An 18,797-nucleotide genomic window follows, 5' to 3' on the forward strand; every position below is an offset into this window, starting at 1 on the left:
CCCTGCTGAGCAGGGAGCCCAACGTGGCCTCAATCCCAGGACCCTGGGGTCATGACCCGAGCCGAAGGCAGACACTTAACCGACTGAGCCACCCAGGCACCCCAGTTCTTTGTTCATCTTAACACATCAGGCCCTAGGGTCCGGATACTCTAACAATAAATAAATAATGCCTCTCACAGATTCACAATCAAACCAACAAAACTTGGTTTCTCCCACAGGGGTCAGCAAACCCTTTCTGTAAAGGCAAATCCTAAATACTTTAGGCTTTATGGGCCATACAGCTCTGTTGCCAATACTCAACTGCTACTGCAGCATAAAGACAGCCACAGACAAATGTCCACAAGTGGCCATGGCTGTGTTCAATACCATTTCATTTACAAAACCAGGTAGCCAGCCCTTGTGACAATAGTTTCCCAAGCCTTGTTCTATAGCAGGAAGCTGATGGTAATATTCCTGCCACCTCGAAGGAAAAGCCTATCAGAATTGAAACAACAGAGAAGAACTGAGGGAAGGATGGCTCAGGTGAAACTGAGACTTCTTTATATCATTTGGACCCCTGGATCCAGCCCTTCCTGAAACCATTCTAACTCTGGACATTTTCATTACATGAACCAATACCTTCTCTTTTTTTACTTAAGCCCAAGTGGGTTGGGTTCTCTCTCACTTTTAAACAAGGGGCTCTAACAAATTCACTGTGTGACCTTAGGGACGTCCTGTCAGCTTGCTTTCCTATAACATAGGAATAATACTGACTTATAAGGATGAACAGGTGTATATTAAATGCGTTCCTTGGGGGCATGGAACAGAGACTCAATAAAAGTTATCTAAAAATAAAAAAAAATTATAATTAAAAAAAGGTCTCTTCTAGTACCGGGCAGACCACCTGCTCAAAAAGGTGAAGTTCCTTACCACTTCACCACTAAGGAATTACATGAAGTTTGGAGGCTCTGATCAGGCCTCTGATTCTCCGGGCTGGTGGATCTCAAGCTTCAGTGAAGTTAGGAATCAACTCAAGTATCTGCTAAAACTTTTGATCCTTGGTCTTGATCTTAGATCTGAACCCGTAACATAAATGCATTAATAAGCAGCCCAGGTAATTTTGGTGTGAACAGTCTAAGAATTACATTTCAGAAAATACACTATGGCATTCCTGTCAAAGCCTAGAATCTTACACCCTTCTTCTCAATTAAATCCATAGCCTTCAGGTGGCTAAGGAGGAAGATCCCTTCAGCGATGCTAGCCAGCTCCAAAACATTCAAAGAATTTGAATTCTTTACACATGTCTAATGTTCACATAGTGCTTCATTCTTTCCAGGTGTGTGTGTGTGTTTTAAATTAAGTAATCTCTACACCCAACCTCGGGCTTGAACTCACAACCCCAGATGAAAAGTCACATGCTCCACTGACTGAGCCATACAGCCAGGTGCCCCTCTTTCCAAGTGCTTTTACATCTATTATTTCATTTTTTTTACATCTATTATTTCATTAGATCTTCATAACATTTGCATTATGTGGAAGGGTATCAAATTTCCTAACATTGTTGCCCTGAAATTATGGCTGACATAACATGTTCTCTTCTTAAAGAATCACATCACAATTTATTTTAGCCTTTTTAAGGCTCTGAGAAGGTCCGCAATACACCTTGTAAACTTTGTTTGACCCTTTGGTTCCCAAACTTAATTTAACCACAAATATGGCTCCTTGGTTTCCACGGTAGGACACCACTGAGGTCTCAAAATAGACCAGCATTCTGTGGGGCATCATTTCTTTTCTTTTTTTTTATAAATTTATTTTTTATTGGTGTTCAATTTGCCAACATATAGAATAACACCCAGTGCTCATCCCATCAAGGGGCATCATTTCTAAAAATGCCAAGGCAGTGTCCTTTATGACTCCTTCTACAGGTGCAGGAAATTAGATGCAGGGGAGTCAGGTGACTTGCCCAGAATGCACAGCTCAAACAGGCAGTTAATGTGGCCCAGGACTCCTGGAACTAAAGATGGGCCAGTCATCTCTCACACCCCAAACCTCATGGGTGGCTTGAGGGTGCCTGAAACCAAGCAGTGTAGGCTTTTTGATCCAACTCTTTTCAGCAGTCTCCTCCCGTGATACTATCAAGGTTAACACACTCCTCAGCATTTTTCCTCCCTTGAGCTCATTGTAAGATCTCATGGTAACAGCCCCTGGGTTACCTATTGAACACGGAATGATAGAGAACCTTGTGAAGACCCCACATTCCATGGAAGAGTCATTGCCTGAATCTACTTCCATTTTCTCTCTCTGATGACACAACAGTTTCTTTGTTTACCTCCCATTAGTTCAGACCAATTTTTCAGTACTGTTTGTCATTTGCGTAGTGAGCATGTGAAATATAAACAGCACTCCTGGAGAAAATATTTTCGCAGGAATGTTGGTCTTTACTAAAACAGCTTTGCTTTCTTTCCCTTGTGTGTATAATTTCCAAGTGTATTTGCCATCAATCGCTCTAACGTGGGTCTGCTTGAACCATTACTCAAAAAAGAAAGAAACTGCTTATTTCACAAGGAATTCTTAATTTTTCTTGTTTCAGAACGCAGAAACTGAGTTCCATTAGTCTTTTTTTTCCCCAGAGGTAAATGTCCTATTCTTTTTGTCCTGTCAATAATTCCATTGGGGACCTTTTATTATTGTTCTGCGTGAAAGATGTTCAATTTCTCAAGATATCTCAGCAGGGAAAGTCATCAATTAATTTTTCCCCTTAAGAAGTTCTGAACTCACATCGAATTAGGAGTGCATTTTTAGATTCTTTTTTTTTTTTTAATGACCGAATATACTGACCTCAGAGCCTAGAATTTGAACTCTGAACACTGAGATACAAGTACTTGTCATCGATTCGCATTGTGGGCATGGGCACATAATTAATCAATCTCAGATTTGCATTTCCTTAACAGCAAAATAGGTATCATATCTACTTCTCATGGTATAATCATTATATTAACACATGAAAACTCTAGACTAATAACTGGCACTTAGTGTGTGCTCATTAAACACCTCCTGACTCCAGATCGAGGGTGTTGAGAGGTTCTGCGGGTTATTCCTTGTCTGAATTTACTCTTGGTTCATCTCGTCTGACAGTGGCAAGGGGGAAGGCTGCTGTGTCTTAGCTGGAAGGCTTCAGAAAGTACAGTTAATGACCATCAAATGCTCCAGAGCAGCAATGAAACTAACGGAACAGCACCAGTTCCAACTGGGAAACCTCCCCAGGTTGCTGAAGTTAAGTTTTAAGTTAGAATTTTGGCCTGCAGTTTTACTGGCAATACAGTAGTTTAATTTGTAAAGCAAATAATAATAATAATAATAATAATAATAATAATAATTTATAAAGCATCTCTTCAGTTTTTCTTTGAGGTTACATAATAAAACTTGTCACAACTAAATTAGCTCTGATTTTGCTAGTCTCCATCCCCTTTTCAAAGCTTCCGGGTATTAGTTGATAAGGCCTCAGGTCACTAGAGGCAAAAGCAGGGATGTCACAAGAAATAGGCCAGGTTTGGGCCTCTGTCCTCATCTCTGTCCCTTTGGGTACTTTTGGGAGGTATCAAAGCACATGAGGTTACAGTGCATTAACTCTGCAAACATTTGTTACACATGAATCATACAACCCGAGCTATGGGGTAAGGGAGTTGAGGAGGGAGAAGGTAAAGCTCCTTCCCTTTAAGATCCTAAAATGGAGGGCAGCCCGGGTGGCTCATCGGTTTAGCACCGCCTTCAGCCCAGGGTGTGACCCTGGAGACCCGGGATCGAGTCCCACATCGGGCTCCCTGCATGGAGCCTGCTTCTCCCTCTGCCTGTGTCTCTGCCTCTCTCTCTCTCTGTGTCTTTCATGAATAAATAAAATCTTTAAAATAAATTTTTAAAAAAAGACCCTAAAATGGAAAGTGCCACACAAAAGTAAACACCATTCCATTCGGAACGGAATGGGAAATTGATATGGAACATCTAAAGCACATGTATAATGAGAGTCCATCGAAATTCTTTACTTTGTTCTAAGAACAATCTTAAAAGTCATCATTAAAAGGCAAAAGCATCGTCTTTCTGGAGGAGGCAAACTCAAAAAGGATATGAACATTCGCAGATGAAATAAATCCAGGGCAGTCAGGGATGAACAGGGAAAAGAACATCATCGGCTCCGAGAATCTCCAGGCACAGTAACTAGCTACACGATGCATCCAATTTCTGAGTGACCAATGCAACTAGTCTCTGAATGATAGAGCCACTCCTTTCAGTGGAGTCCTCTTGGGGGACCTTGGTCTGGAACCCTCATCATGATACTGGCAAGTCAGAGCGGGAAGGACAGGTGGGTTAATGACATGACTGCTGCCCCCACAGATAATTCTCCTGCATTCCTCAGACAGTGCCTGCGTTTGGCAACACCGATGGCACATTTTACTGCAGAGCTAATCAAGTATCAGTCTTGGCTGCCCTGATATTGATTCTGAAAGCAAGGGAAAGCCTTGTCAGGGAAATTTGTGGGAAAATTTGTAGGAAAAATATCCTCTCTCCCCAGTTCACATTTCCTGGCTTCTGTTTTTGCACCTACAGATTAGTGGAAAATCTTAACTTTTCCAAAGATTTTTCTCATTCAAAATATATATCCCTACTGTGTGCAAGAGGAGTCAATGGCCCTTCTCAGGCAACTATCTGCATAGTGTTTCACCATTTATCAAGCACTTGCCCAGTTGTATCATCTGATCCCTACAACAAGCCAACAGGAGAGGTAGAGCGAATATGTTAATCCTTATTTTAGAGAAGAGCAAATTGACAGTGGCAGGGATGGCTGGTTGCCTGCCAATATCCATTCTTCTCTTCTCTTTAGTGAAAGTTTCTTGATTTCCTGCCCAACTAAAAGACCATTTCCTAGCCTCCTCGGAGGTTGGGTGTGGCCATATTACTAACCTTTGACCACTGAGCTGTAAGCTGATGTTTTGGGACTTCTGCTAAGTCTGCTAAAGAGAAGGGATGTGCCATTTCTTTCATCTGCTTCTCCCTTCACCCAGTTTTCTAGAGCAAAGCTGTGATGGCTGGAATTTGGCAGCCACTATGAGGACAAGAGTCACTTCATAGTAATGAAAGGGTAGTAAGGTAGCACCATGGAGCCATCACGCATGATAGGTTTGAACTGGAGGCCTCTGCATTTTTCCACGAGAAAGAAATAAACTGCTACCTTGTTTAAGTTATTATGATTTTGGTTTATGCAGTCGAACCTAATCCTAATGCAAAGGAGTGACTTGCAGAAGTTTATACAAACTGTAGTTTGTCAATGACAGAATCAGGTGTTGACATAACATGTCCATGTTCCACACACTCTCTGGCAGAAGTTCAAAACCTTTTAAAACCTGCTTCTTAGGGATCCCTGGGTGGCGCAGCGGTTTGGCCCCTGCCTTTGGCCCAGGGCACAATCCTGGAGACCCAGGATCGAGTCCCATGTCGGGCTCCCGGTGCATGGAGCCTGCTTCTCCCTCTGCCTATGTCTCTGCCTCTCTCTCTCTCTCTCTCTGTGACTATCATAAATTAAAAAAAAAAAGGTAAAAATAAAACAAAACCTGCTTCTTAGCTTGTAAAGGAGTAAAATAATTTATGGTTTGTTTGTTTGTTTGTTTGTTTGTTTTTAACAATTTAACATTCGTTAAAGCCAACCTATAGGAAGACCTTTTTCTCCCTCTTCTTCCTTTCCCCTCTCCTGTATAGCTCTTTTATTTTTTTCAAGATTTTATTTATTTATTCATGAGAGACACAGAGAGAGAGGGGGAGGCAGAGACACAGGCAGAGGGAGAAGCAGGCTCCCTGCAGGGAGCCCGACGTGGGACTCAATCCCAGGACCCCAGGATCACACCCTGAGCCCAAGGCAGAAGCTCAACCACTGAGCCACCCAAGCGCCCCCTCCTCTATAGTTCTTGTGTGTCCACCAGACTTGGATTTAATCATGAAATTTCCCATAGCTCAGCTGTCCCTAGACAACTCCATTTACTCTTGTGGCTGGAACACTGATGAGCTGAATATTTCTAAATGTAAGCTTCTAGCCTTGAAGGCTCTTCTAACTGATAAAACAACTTACTAGCTATGTTAATTCTGGCCCAATTACTTAATTTCTCTGAGTCTCAGTTACCATATCTGTAAAATGGGGTTAACACTGGCATCAGCCTCATTGGGTTACTGTGAAAACATGATTATTTCATACAAAGAAAACATTTTGAACAGTGTCTGAATCATTCTATTATTACTACTCTTTATCTCTAAATAATATTTTATAGTCATCTCAAATTCACTTTATTGAAAATGAATTATTTTCACCCTTAATCAGATAATTTTTTTAGAGATTTTATTTATTTGAGAGAGAGAATGTGAGCCTAAGTGGGGAGAGGGGTGGGGGGAGGGCAGAGGGAGAAGGAGAAACAGGGCTTTGATCCCAGGACCCTGAGATCATTACCTGAGCCAAAGGCAGATGCTTAAAACCAACTGAGCCACCCAGGTGCCCCAATCTGATCACTTCTTTAGGAATGGCAAGGTCAGTTTTCTAAACACTCAGACAGAAATCCAGAGTCATTTTTGATATCACCTCTTCCATCAACTCCCCCAGATCCAATTTATCACCAAGAGTGGTCAAAACGAATTCTTCAATAGTTCCCAGCCCTCTCTACTCTCCTCAAGGTAGACCAGTTGCCCAGAACACCAACTCCATTCTTTTATTTATTTTTTAAGATTTATTTATTTATTTGACAAAGAGAGGGCAAGAGAGAACATGAGCACATGGGGAGGACCAGAGGGAGAGAATCTTCAAGCAGACTCCTTACTGAGCATGGAGCCCAATATGGGGCTCAACCTCACAACCCTAAGATCAGGACCTGAGCCAAAACCAAGAGCTGAGTCACCCGGGCACCTCCAACGTCCATTCTTAATCCTACTACTCATCTCCAAGGCCTTCACACAGCAGCCTGGGACTCTCTCACAAACATGCCATTGCTCTGCTGTAAAGCCCCCAGTGAGTCATCCTGTTTTCAGGCTAAGGACTCAGAGATGTCACGTCAACTCGGGGGGCCATGATCTGCCCCCCTCACTGGCTCTAACCCTGCTAATCTTCTTCTTCTTCAAAGCCAACAAGAAACATGTAATTTCTGCCTCGAGGCTTTTACACCTGCCATTCCCTCTGCCTGGATGATTATTTGTGTCACTTCGCAATGCCAGCTTCCCCTTTAACAGAGAATGTCAAGCCCTTTTCTGTGCATCCTCCTTCCCAAGAGAGAACCCAGATCAGGCTCAGTTATTTACATCTTCTCCACAGGAGCACGAGCTTTCCAGAATCTGACCCTACTTCCAACACCAGTGGGTGGATCTCTGGTCAGTAATTAAGAGTGGGTAGGCTGTCCGGATCTGGCCAGTGAGATCCATAAGTGATGCCTTTAGGTAGTGGGGCTTCTAAGAACAGCCTCCTTGCTCTAATAGCCAAGAGACAGTCCTGTTTCCGCCCTGGTCACTGTGGTGTCGGATGTGAGGACTGAACTGTTACAGCCATTTTTCAATCAGCCTGAGGATGGAGTCCAGAAGCAAAAGAGGGCAAAGTACAGAATTGTGATGCAGTGGAATCGGGCCTGGAACTAGCTCCACTTACAAATTTATGTTAGTGAATGATCTCCTTGTTTAAGGGCAAATGTGCAGGGAGCTCTCTCACTGCAGCCAAAGCATCCTGATTGACATGTCCCTACTAGATTGGTGGCTAAGGACCATAACACACAGGAAATGATCAGTAAGGATTTTTGAATGAATAAATGAATTCAGGTTTCTTAGAAAAGGACAGGGTAGGCTCTGGCTTGTTATATAAAATATTTCCCATCTCCTGGAACGTTCATGGTTAGAACAATCAACTATAGGTATGACTCATTCTTTATTTACTTCTAGAGAGAGCCCTGGCTGGAGGCGGGGCTACAGAACAGGAGATGGTATCTACCTCCAAGCCACAGGTAAGACACAGGGAGACTTTTCACGCATGCAAGGGCAAGATGAGAGGCTGTCATATGTTTCTTGAAAGGTGTGTTTTGGTTATAAGGGTTATGCCCAATCTGATTGAACTGCTTTTGCTTTGACTTGATAACTGGCTGTTCACAAAAGTCTCTATGTGACATAGTGATTTGCTGACTTGCTATCAAATTTGATACATATATCAAAATTGAAGGGTCGCATCACAAATTAAATTTAATTTGTATTTTAATAGCACAAAAAGTAACCCAACTGTCCAGCCATGAGGGATTACCCTAAGGGATGACAATCAGATGCATGACTATGTGGCCGTTATAAATGAGGATGGACATCTCTAATTACTGACATGAAAAACTCTCATGGTTGCCAGTTCAGTGGATAATAAGTTGCCAAACATTATGTATCAAATAGCTAGATTGTTCTAAAAGAAGTTTACTTACCTATCTATGTACCTGTGTATCCACAGGTATAGGATTTGAAAGAAGAAACTCAGCTATGAAGAGAGGTTCTACTTGCACCATAAAGTCATAGATGATCTTCTCTATAATTGTATTTTCTGATTTGGGGTGTGGTGATAGAGTTGAATTCAATCCCTTCTCTGCCATCTATAAGCCAGAGGCAAGGCCTCAGCATGTACCTTTGTAAAAGAGGGAAAATAAGACTTATCCTTTTTCTTTTTAAAGATTTTATTTATTTATTCATGAGAGACACAGAGAGAGGCAGAGACACAGGCAGAGGGAGAAGTAGGCTCCCTGCAGGGAGCCTGATGTGGGACTCGATCCCGGAATCCCAGGATCATGCCCTGAGCCCAAGGCAGACGCTCAACCACTGAGCCACCCAGGCGTCCCAAGACTTATCTCTTAAATTGTTGTAAAGGATGAATGAAGAATATTATGAAGAATGAAATATGTGAAAGCATTTAGCATGGCATGTAGCACAGTAGCTATTATGACTTTATGAAAAGCACATTGCCATTATTATAATGTGAAAATTGCACTTGGGTTTAAATCTAACAAAATGGTACTTAGTGGAGCTGTGGTTGAATGTACAGGGAATAGAGGAGTTACTGATAATTTTGAATGTTGTCTTTCTTCCCGGAGGCTATCAGTGGAGTATGTGTGATGCAGCATTTAAGAACTCAGTGTTGGAATGGGTAGAAATGAGCCTCTTGACCTAAGGCAAGTTTCCTCACCTTAAAATGACAATAATAAAAAAATAAAAACTTTTAGAATGAGAAGATCTTCTTTATTTTTTTTTAAGATTCTATTTACTTATTCACAAGAGGCAGAGAGAGAGAGAGAGACAGAGACGTAGGCAGAGGGAGAAGCAAGCTCCCTGCAGGAAGCCCAATGTGAGACTTGATCCCGGCTCTCCAGGATCAGGCCCTGAACCAAAGGCAGATGCTCAACCACTAGGCCACCCAGGCATCCCAATATCTTTAAATAGTGTTGTATTACATAAGATAATGCACCAAAATGGTTAATTCAGCTCCTGGCCATAGTTAAGAACCAAATATTATTATAAATTCATAACATTTAAAAAAAAAGTTTATTTATTTGAGAGAGAGTGAGCAAGCACGAGTGGAGGGAGGGGCAGAGGGAGAGGGACAAGCAGACTCCCCGTTGACCAGGGAGCCCTGACTCGGCTGGATTCTCAGGACCCTGAGACCATGATCTGAGCCAAAGTTAGACACTTAACTGACTGAACCACTCAGATACTCCTATTAATTAAAAAACTGAAAAAAAAATTTTAAAAATATATCACCTTGATATTCCACTAGTCATAATTCTTAGCTAGCAAATTTCTTGCATTTCAAAGTGGAATTGTAAGAATTATTTAAATAGAAACAACAGTGCGCTAAAATGGTTTGCTGGGTTTAAAAAAAAATTAGCCACTTACAACTTTTCTGGAACATTTGTATTCTGAAAGGAGATGAACCCCCATCAAAAAAATGGAGGGGGAAATGAGGGGGCTCTTTATGAGAGGAGGGTGTATAGCTAAGTTCAAATTGAGTTGGATGCCAAAACCATCTTTATTCTACAGAATCTAATTCACATGAAAACGGCATTCATGAAAAAATGGATGTCAAGTACTTTATAGACTAATAAAAACAACAGAGCCCACTGGCTGGTCTAATAAGATATAGCTATGGTTAATTTTTTTGTCTTGGGGAAAAATTTTGGATTTTAATCTTATAGCTAAGTTGACTAAAAAGGCAAAGAGGAATTCAAATATATTCACAATGTGATCATGCAGTACACAAAGCAAACACTCTGTGAACACTCGGAAGGCTTTGGAGGCATATATTTAGATGGAAATTGCCTGAGATTTGGTATAGATCCATTAAGCAGAAAGGAATTAGACCCCATGAAGTCAATATTTTCATAGGTTTTCTAACAGCATTTGATATTTATTGAACTATCCTTCAAGAAACACTGAAGGTAATTCCTTGGTCTATTTCCTGCCCTTTTGCTACACAGAAAAGTAAATTTTGGCCATTTATACTGGCTCGCATGCAAATATAACTGTTCTCTTTGATGCTGATTTAAAAATTAGATGCCGTGATGGGACTGAATGGATTTGAGAAAGATTCAACTCAGGACGACAAGCCAGGTTAAGGGAATCCGTATTTGCAAGTGGAGAAGACACAGCTAGAAAACTTAAGTCTGACAAGGAAGTCTTTTGTGTCACAGTCTGATACAATCACAACCCTAAAGCCAATAAAAGGGAATTTTTTCTAATTATCTGGAGAATTCAGCCATGAATTATCCACAGGGGCGTGAAACAGTGGCTGTTCATTTTGAGTTCTTCCTTGGCTCACCGAGAGAACAATAACTGAACTCCTAAGATAAAATATGAGGAGAAGTGGTTTAGAGGGGGAAAAAATCTATAATAAAGACTTTTAACAAAAATCAGTTTCTCCAACAAACCACCCTCCATGACTTGAGTTCAACAAACATTTATTAAACATCTGCTCTGTATGCAGCTTTGTGAATTGGATAGACAGGGGTCTCTGCTCTTCAAAAGCACAATATTGTGGGGCACACACAGTCATGTAATGGTTCAGACAGGATCTAGAGAAAACGGTTTTTCAGATTTTCTTAAAGTTAAGTTTGTACTGAAATGTCAGCAGAAATATTTCCTGTGGCTGTTTTGCTCTATTATATTCAGTAGAAGGTATGTAGATAGGTTTATTAAAAACCATAATCTAGCACTTTGTTTAGGATGCCCTGTGGGACAGGAAGCAGGCAAATCAGCTCTGTATAGCATCAGGAAAGTTCTTTTCTAGAACAATTCATACTGTAAAGCAACTTTTATGCCTGCAATCAAACCTGCAGGAATTAATAAGCTTCTGAATTCTGACAGATTGAATCAATACCATCTAGTGCATTTTCCTCTCTGGTTCTGAAGCCAACCAACTAGAATAAACATCTGAAAACAAACAGTATCATATGGTGATTTTTAGAAAATGTTTTTGTCTAGTTGCCAATAACTGCTAGAGACAGCTCTCTGCAGAAAGAATCAAAAATATAATGGTACATTCTAGCAGAATGTGCCCATACAGGACCACTTGTCTGTAAAACTGGCAGTAATACTTTTTATAGTTCTGTCCTAACAGTAGCTATCCTAACTATTGTCCTAATCTAGTAGAATAGGTCAAGTGTTTGCAGTTATTGCATCCTGAAAATGAGAAATATCTTCATGTAGTCGCAGTCTGCAATTCGGCTGGAGCTAGAAAGATGGAAGGACAGTCTCACCTCGTTCTTCCAAATCAAGTGCCTTCCAGAAAGCAATGGTAAAGATTTTGCTGACATGAAAAAAATCTAATGTTAAAGAGTTTGAAGATTTTGTGTGAAGATCCAAAGTTTGGGGTCTGGCTTGGGTTGTAGGGGGGTGGGGTGGGGGCATTAGGAATGGAGCTCCAGGCTGTTCCTTTAACAAGAATATGCACCAATGCTATCTTCATACTATGGCACAGAAACTCTTAGCTAATCAGCGGCTGTCTTCCAGATTTTTCTCCTTATAAACGTAATTGCAAGCTAAGATTAAAACCGTAGCATTAAAGAAAAAATGAAAGTACAGGAAAAGAGTAGGAAAGGGAGACGTTAGCCAGCTTCACTTTCTATGACACTCAGGAATAAAAAAGTTTCACAAAACTAAGACTTGCTCTTACTGGAAATTTTGACCAAGACTCCAATATAATAACAAAAGTATTGATTTCATATGATCTTCCATATTCTCAAACAGAATAAAAATTCATCACAGAGTTAGTAAATGTCACAAAGATCCAAGGCACGAGGGATATTCTGTACACAGTAATAAGTAGAACCTAGAAATTACTATTTTAACAACACACAGAAACAAGATCTATTCTACTGTGAGACCAAGACTTCCCCCAGGACTTAGAGCTCAAAATTAAGAGTTACTTTTTAAGAGCATTTAGTCAAATGCTTTAAAATAGGGGAGGAACTAAAGGCAGATTATTATCTGTACACAGATTCAGTACAAAATAGGTTGAGCTTAATTATGTCTCAGGAAAGTCAACATTCCAAAAATACACAGTACTATGGGCCACAGTTACTTTTCAAGGTATTACTGTTTAGTGTAAAATGTATCTCTTTAATAAATGACAAATACAGAATAGCCTAGGAATAATTTGGTAAAGTTATTCCCAGGCTGTATAATACCAGAAAAGATATCTCCGCGAGTAATTATTTTACAGCATTAGGTGGAATAGTATATTCACAAATTCTCCCCAGTGTTGAAACTGTGGTATTTCATTAGATTGGTAAATTCCGTAAGTCTCAGAATAGTGATATAGAAAGCTATAGACAGGTTCTAGCATAAATATTTTCAAGACGCAATTTAAATAGTGACACCTGTTTCAATGTTCCCCATAATTTACCTTATTATAGATTTAATACACATGTGGCACCTGGGGGTAAGATCTACTAAAAAAAGGAAACTTCAATTTTTTTCTTGCTATCATTGTATTCTTCGGACAAAGGTGGGTTAAAAAGAAAATTGGTAATTTTTGGTACCTGTTTTAAAGAACCGAGCAAAGGGTTCAGTGGTTGAGCGTCTGCTTCGGCTCAGGTGATGGTCCTGGGGTCCTGAGATCGAGTCCCACATCGGGCTCCCTACAGGGAACCTGCTTCTCCCTTTGCCTGTGTCTCTGCCTATGTCTCTGTGTCTCTCATGAATAAATAAATAAAAATTTTAAAAAAGGTAAAGATAAATGAATCTGCTTCAGGTAATACAGGCAATGTGCCAGAATTAGCCTGGAAAGGTATTCCAGGAAACAGGTATATAGCACTTCTCATGCACTCCAAGAAGCCAGCCCTTCCCAGACACATATAATATAACGCATTACTAAACCAATCAATGGTTGTGGAACACATGAAAGCCACTAAAAAGCTTTACCTTATCACCAGTACGGGAAACAGGAGACCTAAAAATTGTATTGCTCTGCCTTTTATTAAAGTTTTAAATGAGAAATTTTTTTCAGTTAAACTAACAGTGGACTTTCATCACTTTTACGATATATGATGACATTTAGCTTTGTTAACCAATATGAAGCGCACCAACTATTTGTCTAAGCAAAATTCAGAAAGACTAAGAGGAAAGGTGGCACAATACACATTATTCAAACTTCAGAGCTTAAGCAAGACTAACGCTGCATAGGGACGCTCACACCCTGTTTTCAATTTTAAGAAAATCAGCCTAGGTGGGCTTCCAAGTTGCGGCATGCATGCTGAATCAGTGGGGGAGGCTATCTGAAATCAGGACAACCCCAAGAAATGTGGCATGCGTGTTTCCATAGGAATAAGTTGCCATTGCTTGGAAATGTTGCACCAGGAGGTCTCTAGGCACTGTCAAAGCATCTGTCTACACTAGCCATCCTCAACTAGGGGAAGCTATTTGGCGAAATCTGGGGCTAGGTGGGGGTTGTTACTGGCATCTAGCGAGTAGAGGTCAGGATGCTGCACATTTACAATTCACTGGACAACCGCCCATCATGAAGAATAAGCTGGCCCAGAATATCAGGAGTGCCAAGGGTGAGAAATCTGTTCTCCAAGCCTTAAAACACATGTCTTGGAAGAAGCCGGGCCCAGTTGGATAAGTCCTGCATTCACCTCTTGTATATGTTACTGAACAATCGTCGGCTCAGCACAATGACTGCTCTTGAGTGTTCCCAATAAGCAGAACACAGTCTGTTCTTCACGACCAACAAGACAGCTGTTTTGCATGTGTGATTTATCTTGTTTCGGCTATAATATAAACAGATCATTTCAAAAAGCAAATGCCTTGACTGGTTTTAAAGTTCCTAGTTTTATGAGCAATGGATTCCACTTCAGGAAATCACTGATTAACTGAGCCAACCAATTAATTGATTCCAAATGTTAAAAACAAAATAAAAAAAATGAAGTTTTTAGCCTGAATACTAAAAATCTCTCCATCAGAATTCCCATTCAATTGAAATTTCCTAAGATTTCTAAGTTGTGACTTTCTTAAATTCTTCATTCTGCAAACCTACATCTTTAAACCTCTTCGTTATCCTCGTAGCTACAATATACTCAGTGCTATTTCCCAAGTGCCGTGTGAATCACTGCACGTGAATTGTATTCTTATAACAATCCTAGTTAGGAGGAACTACGGATATTTTCCTTATTCTTCTTCAAACTGAAGAAGTGTAAAGATAAAAAAGGAAGACTGAAAGTAAAACGTTTGACATAGCATTCACAAGAATGAGTTCATGGAAGCGTATTTAATACAATGATAAGCAAGAAGGATTAAAAGGGGAAAAAAAGAAGGATAAAAAGGCAAGAGGAGATACGTACTACTTATAATAATAATAATAATAATAATAATAACAACCCTTTATTGTGTGCTTGATGTATGTTAGGGTCGGTCAGTGCCAAATGCTTTATGTCATCTCATTTAATCCTACCCCGGCCCTGGGTGTGGATGTGGTTAGAGCACCATTTTATAGATGGGGAAATCAGAGGCATATTCTAATGAAGACCACACAGTAAGTGGCTGGGATACATGCCCTGTTCTATCATGCTTGCGAGTCAACATCAGGGTTTGGCAAACTCTGACCCTTTAGTTCAAGTCCGGCTGGCTGCCCATCTTTGTAAATAAAATCGTGCTGGAACACGGCCATGCTTTTTCATTTTTCATGTATTTTCATTTCTCATATATTGCCTATGGCTGCTTTTGAGCTACAACAGCAGAATTGATTAGCTGCAACAGAGACCATATGGTGAGATCTAAAATGTTTGCTATCTGGCCCTCTACAGAGAAAGTTCGCCAACGCCTGTCTAAACTCTTCGATGCTAAGTAACGTCAACTTGACCTCCCGCTCCATACATTGAGGCCTCCGAAGTCCTTTGCCCTCACACAAGCTGGCTAAGAAGCTTCATTTCCTTCTAACACGACTCCCTGCCTCTATTTTTGTAAGCATGCTAAGGGCTAAATACTATCCTCTTCTTCCAGAAAGAGTATCCCTGAATGATGGTAATGCTACACAAGTGAAACTTATTAAATATGATTCCCTCACAGTCTGAAATCATTAAAAAGCGAAAACAAAACAAGTATTGATTTTCCACTGGGAACAAGTTATGTGCCAGGAATACAAAAGCGAATAAAACCTCATCTTGCCCTCAAGGAGCTCACAGGTGAGCAGGGGAAACTGAGGTACAGGCAGAACGGCTTTCTGCAAACTATGCTGGGCGGCGGGGTGCTAGGGTTCCAGAGGAGGCTCTTTTCCCAAGCCATCCTCCAAGGGCTCATAGAGAAGACACCAGAAAACCCATTTCTCTTTTTAAGATAAAGGTCTCCGTCATGTTGAATTAAGTAACAGAATTATGGCTCGGCTGTTCAGCAAGTGGAATTATTACCCTTAGACACAGAATAGTAGAGCAAAAGGATTTACAAGCTCAGCTCCTTTGTTCCAAAGATGAGAAAGGCAAGGATAGGAGAGAAAGTTGTCAGGAGCGCCCAGCAGCTGAGCATTAATAACGTGGTCCAGGGGCTGCACAGCGGGCGACCTAAGGGCAGGACCCTGGAGCCAGATGGGGGCCAAGTCACTGACCTCTCTGAGCCTTCATATTCAGAAGCCACTGTAATAAGTGAGTTCATATATGTCAAGGGCAAAGGAGCAGTGCCTGGCTCCTGGGAGTGTCAAATGAGGGAGCTAATTCTGAAAATTAAAAACAAGGCATGGAAATGGAAAACTCAGCTCTTTAGGTGAGCCCAGACTCCACCACACTCTGATACACTCCCCTCACCCCCCAGCCCCACTTCCCTATTACACCCAGGTCCCTCCCTTGGTGGGGGGAGCCCCATTCTGCTCTGCTTCTGTCTCAGACCCAACGAGGTATGACCTTTCACTCATTTCTTCAGCCCTTATTTCCTGTTGCCTGGAAATATCTCTGCTGCCCCCCTTTTCGCCCCAATCCTATCGTCACCACCCTTGGCCACGCATGCATCATCACACCTGTATTACCTGGTCTCACCCAGCCACGCAGCACCCCAGCCCCCCCTGTGAGCAGCTCCCCTGTGTTGGTGCCAGATGAACCCAGATGCCCTCTGCATCATACCAGTCCCCTGCTAGGAATCTGCCACCGTTCCGGGTACCACCTACCTTTCAGTCTAGACACTTCTGTCTGTAATTGAATATCCTTTCACCTTAACCTGATGTTATTTCTAATCACAGAGACCTGACTGCAGATCCCAACACCGACACATGCCCACGGTGTGACCCAGCCTGACGCTTAATCCTGGAGTCTCGTTTTCCTTTTCTGTCAAGATGAGATAAATACTACTGATCTTTTGGGAAGAGGAAGGACACAATTCCCATCACTGGCACAGGGCTGGATGTACAGTAAGTGAACGAGATATTATTGCCCACTGAGTCTCCGCCTTCCCCAACCTTTACTCGAGGTCACATGAATCCCCCTCCTCAGGACATCCTCCTGACTTCTGCTGATCCAAATCAGCACCTTCACGCAGAGCTGTCTTCTGGAACTTTAGTCACGGTGTTCTCTTGCTTTGGTGAGACCACTCATGGTTGGCACTACCCACCTTGGCCCTCAAGCAGTGGTTCCTAACCCCACGGCTGATTTTGCACCCCTCCCCCCCACCAGGGGACATGTGGCAATGTCTGGAGACATTTTGGGTTGTCGTCACTGGGAGATAGCTGTATCAATCATGTTTTTAATATTTTTTTGTATTTTTTGATGCTCTGACATCCAGGAGACCTGGCCCCTCCTAGGGCCAGCTAATTCCTAGAGATAGTGAATAACTTGCCTGCTGCCTCACCTTTTTTATGCAAACCAACCAAACCAAAGCTTATACCCCAAACACCTCCTTTATCTAATCCTCTGGTACCAAGTTAATATTTGCTCTGTCCTCAGTCACCCCAGGGTCAGGTTCCTTACAACCAGAAACCACTCCACAGCTCTGAGCCAGGCAAAATTACTCAAACTATCCAATCCTACACTTGCTCAACCTTGCCTATCCTGACTTGCACATTCCTTCCCTGCAAACAAAACAAAACAAAACCACAACACACACACACACACACACACACACACACACACACACACACACACACTAAAGGCTCTGAGCTGGGCTCTTCCCTTGTTCTTTCTGCCTCCTAACCAACCCTAATACTTCTCCAAGTGGCAGGCCCTGCACGGCATGCATGCATGCCCCACCTCTTGCAAACTGTAAGAAATAAACTCTTGGTTGAAAGGCAGTTCTCTCCGAGTCTGTCCCCTTATCATACATGATGAAATAAAGTCCCAGGTACATTTTAAAGAGTTCTGGCATTTAGTGTGTAGAGACCAGGGATGCTGCGGAATATCCTACAATGCACAGAACCCTCCACCTCCAACAAAGAATCAGCCAATCCAAAATGTCAATAGTCCTACAGTTGAGTAACACAGACCTAAAATGTTCCACATGTGGTGACCACAAGGTCTCTGGAACCCCCAGCCCTGCCATATGGCTCTAGAGCCTGACTAGAGAAGCAGAAAGTCCCTAATGCCTGGATTGACTGAAGCACAGGTAAAATCAATATAATAGTTTAATTTGCATTCAGAGCTCTTTTAACCAAAAAAAAAAAAAAAAAAAAAAAAAAAATTCACTGAATCAGTATGTTCAGCACAAGTATTTCTTTTCAGTTAGTATGTAAAGTTTAGTGCTAATAGCTCCCAGTAGAAGGAAATATTCATGAACGTACCTCTTTGTTCTGTGATTCAAAGTAGGAAACATGGTCAATCAATATAGTATTTTCTACAGGAGGACTTCTGAAACAGCACATTAATTTTCCTCTGGGGCATTCATCCTTTGTGATGCTCTCTCCACCCCCAGAAACAAAAAAACCCACTAATAATGTGGGTAAACAAGTATACACACTTTGTTTTTGAACCTTCACAATGTGCACGGGCATACCAAGGGCTCCGAGATTAAAACAATCTACTTAACTTTGTCTTAGCTCAGTTTTCCAAATTAGTTTGATCTTGAAATTTTTCACATACCACCTATTACCATCCTAAGGAACAAGTGTTATGTGGAACACATTCCAGAAAACATCTCATTAAAGTTGACAAAAATCTCAACATTGAACTTTAGAACTTGAATTATAAAGTTTCTCCCATTGTAAAAAAAAATAAAATAAAATAAAAATAAAGTTTCTCCCATTGTAATCAGAGCCGCTTTGGGAGACAAAATAGAGAAGCATGACACAGTCCCCCCCTTAACTTAAGCCTCTGGCA

The 18,797-nt window shown here is 41.4% G+C and overlaps 1 protein-coding gene across 11 annotated transcripts in view; it reads right to left on the reverse strand.

Annotated features, from left to right (window-relative positions):
• Nucleotides 1–18,797, reverse strand: part of PHACTR1 (phosphatase and actin regulator 1) — a 555,008-nt gene that overhangs the window by 216,568 nt on the left and 319,643 nt on the right. Inside the window, exon 2 of one of the 11 annotated variants that reach the window (XM_072813920.1) lies at nucleotides 8,451–8,647. The exons of the other annotated variants lie outside the window; for them this stretch is intronic. The gene's annotated coding sequence lies outside the window, so the exon portion shown is untranslated. The remainder of the gene's footprint in view (nucleotides 1–8,450; nucleotides 8,648–18,797) is intronic. 11 annotated transcript variants of the gene reach the window in all.

This window comes from Canis lupus, chromosome 37 (assembly GCF_048164855.1).
Source record: "Canis lupus baileyi chromosome 37, mCanLup2.hap1, whole genome shotgun sequence".
In the NCBI taxonomy this organism is placed as follows: Eukaryota; Metazoa; Chordata; class Mammalia; order Carnivora; family Canidae; genus Canis; species Canis lupus.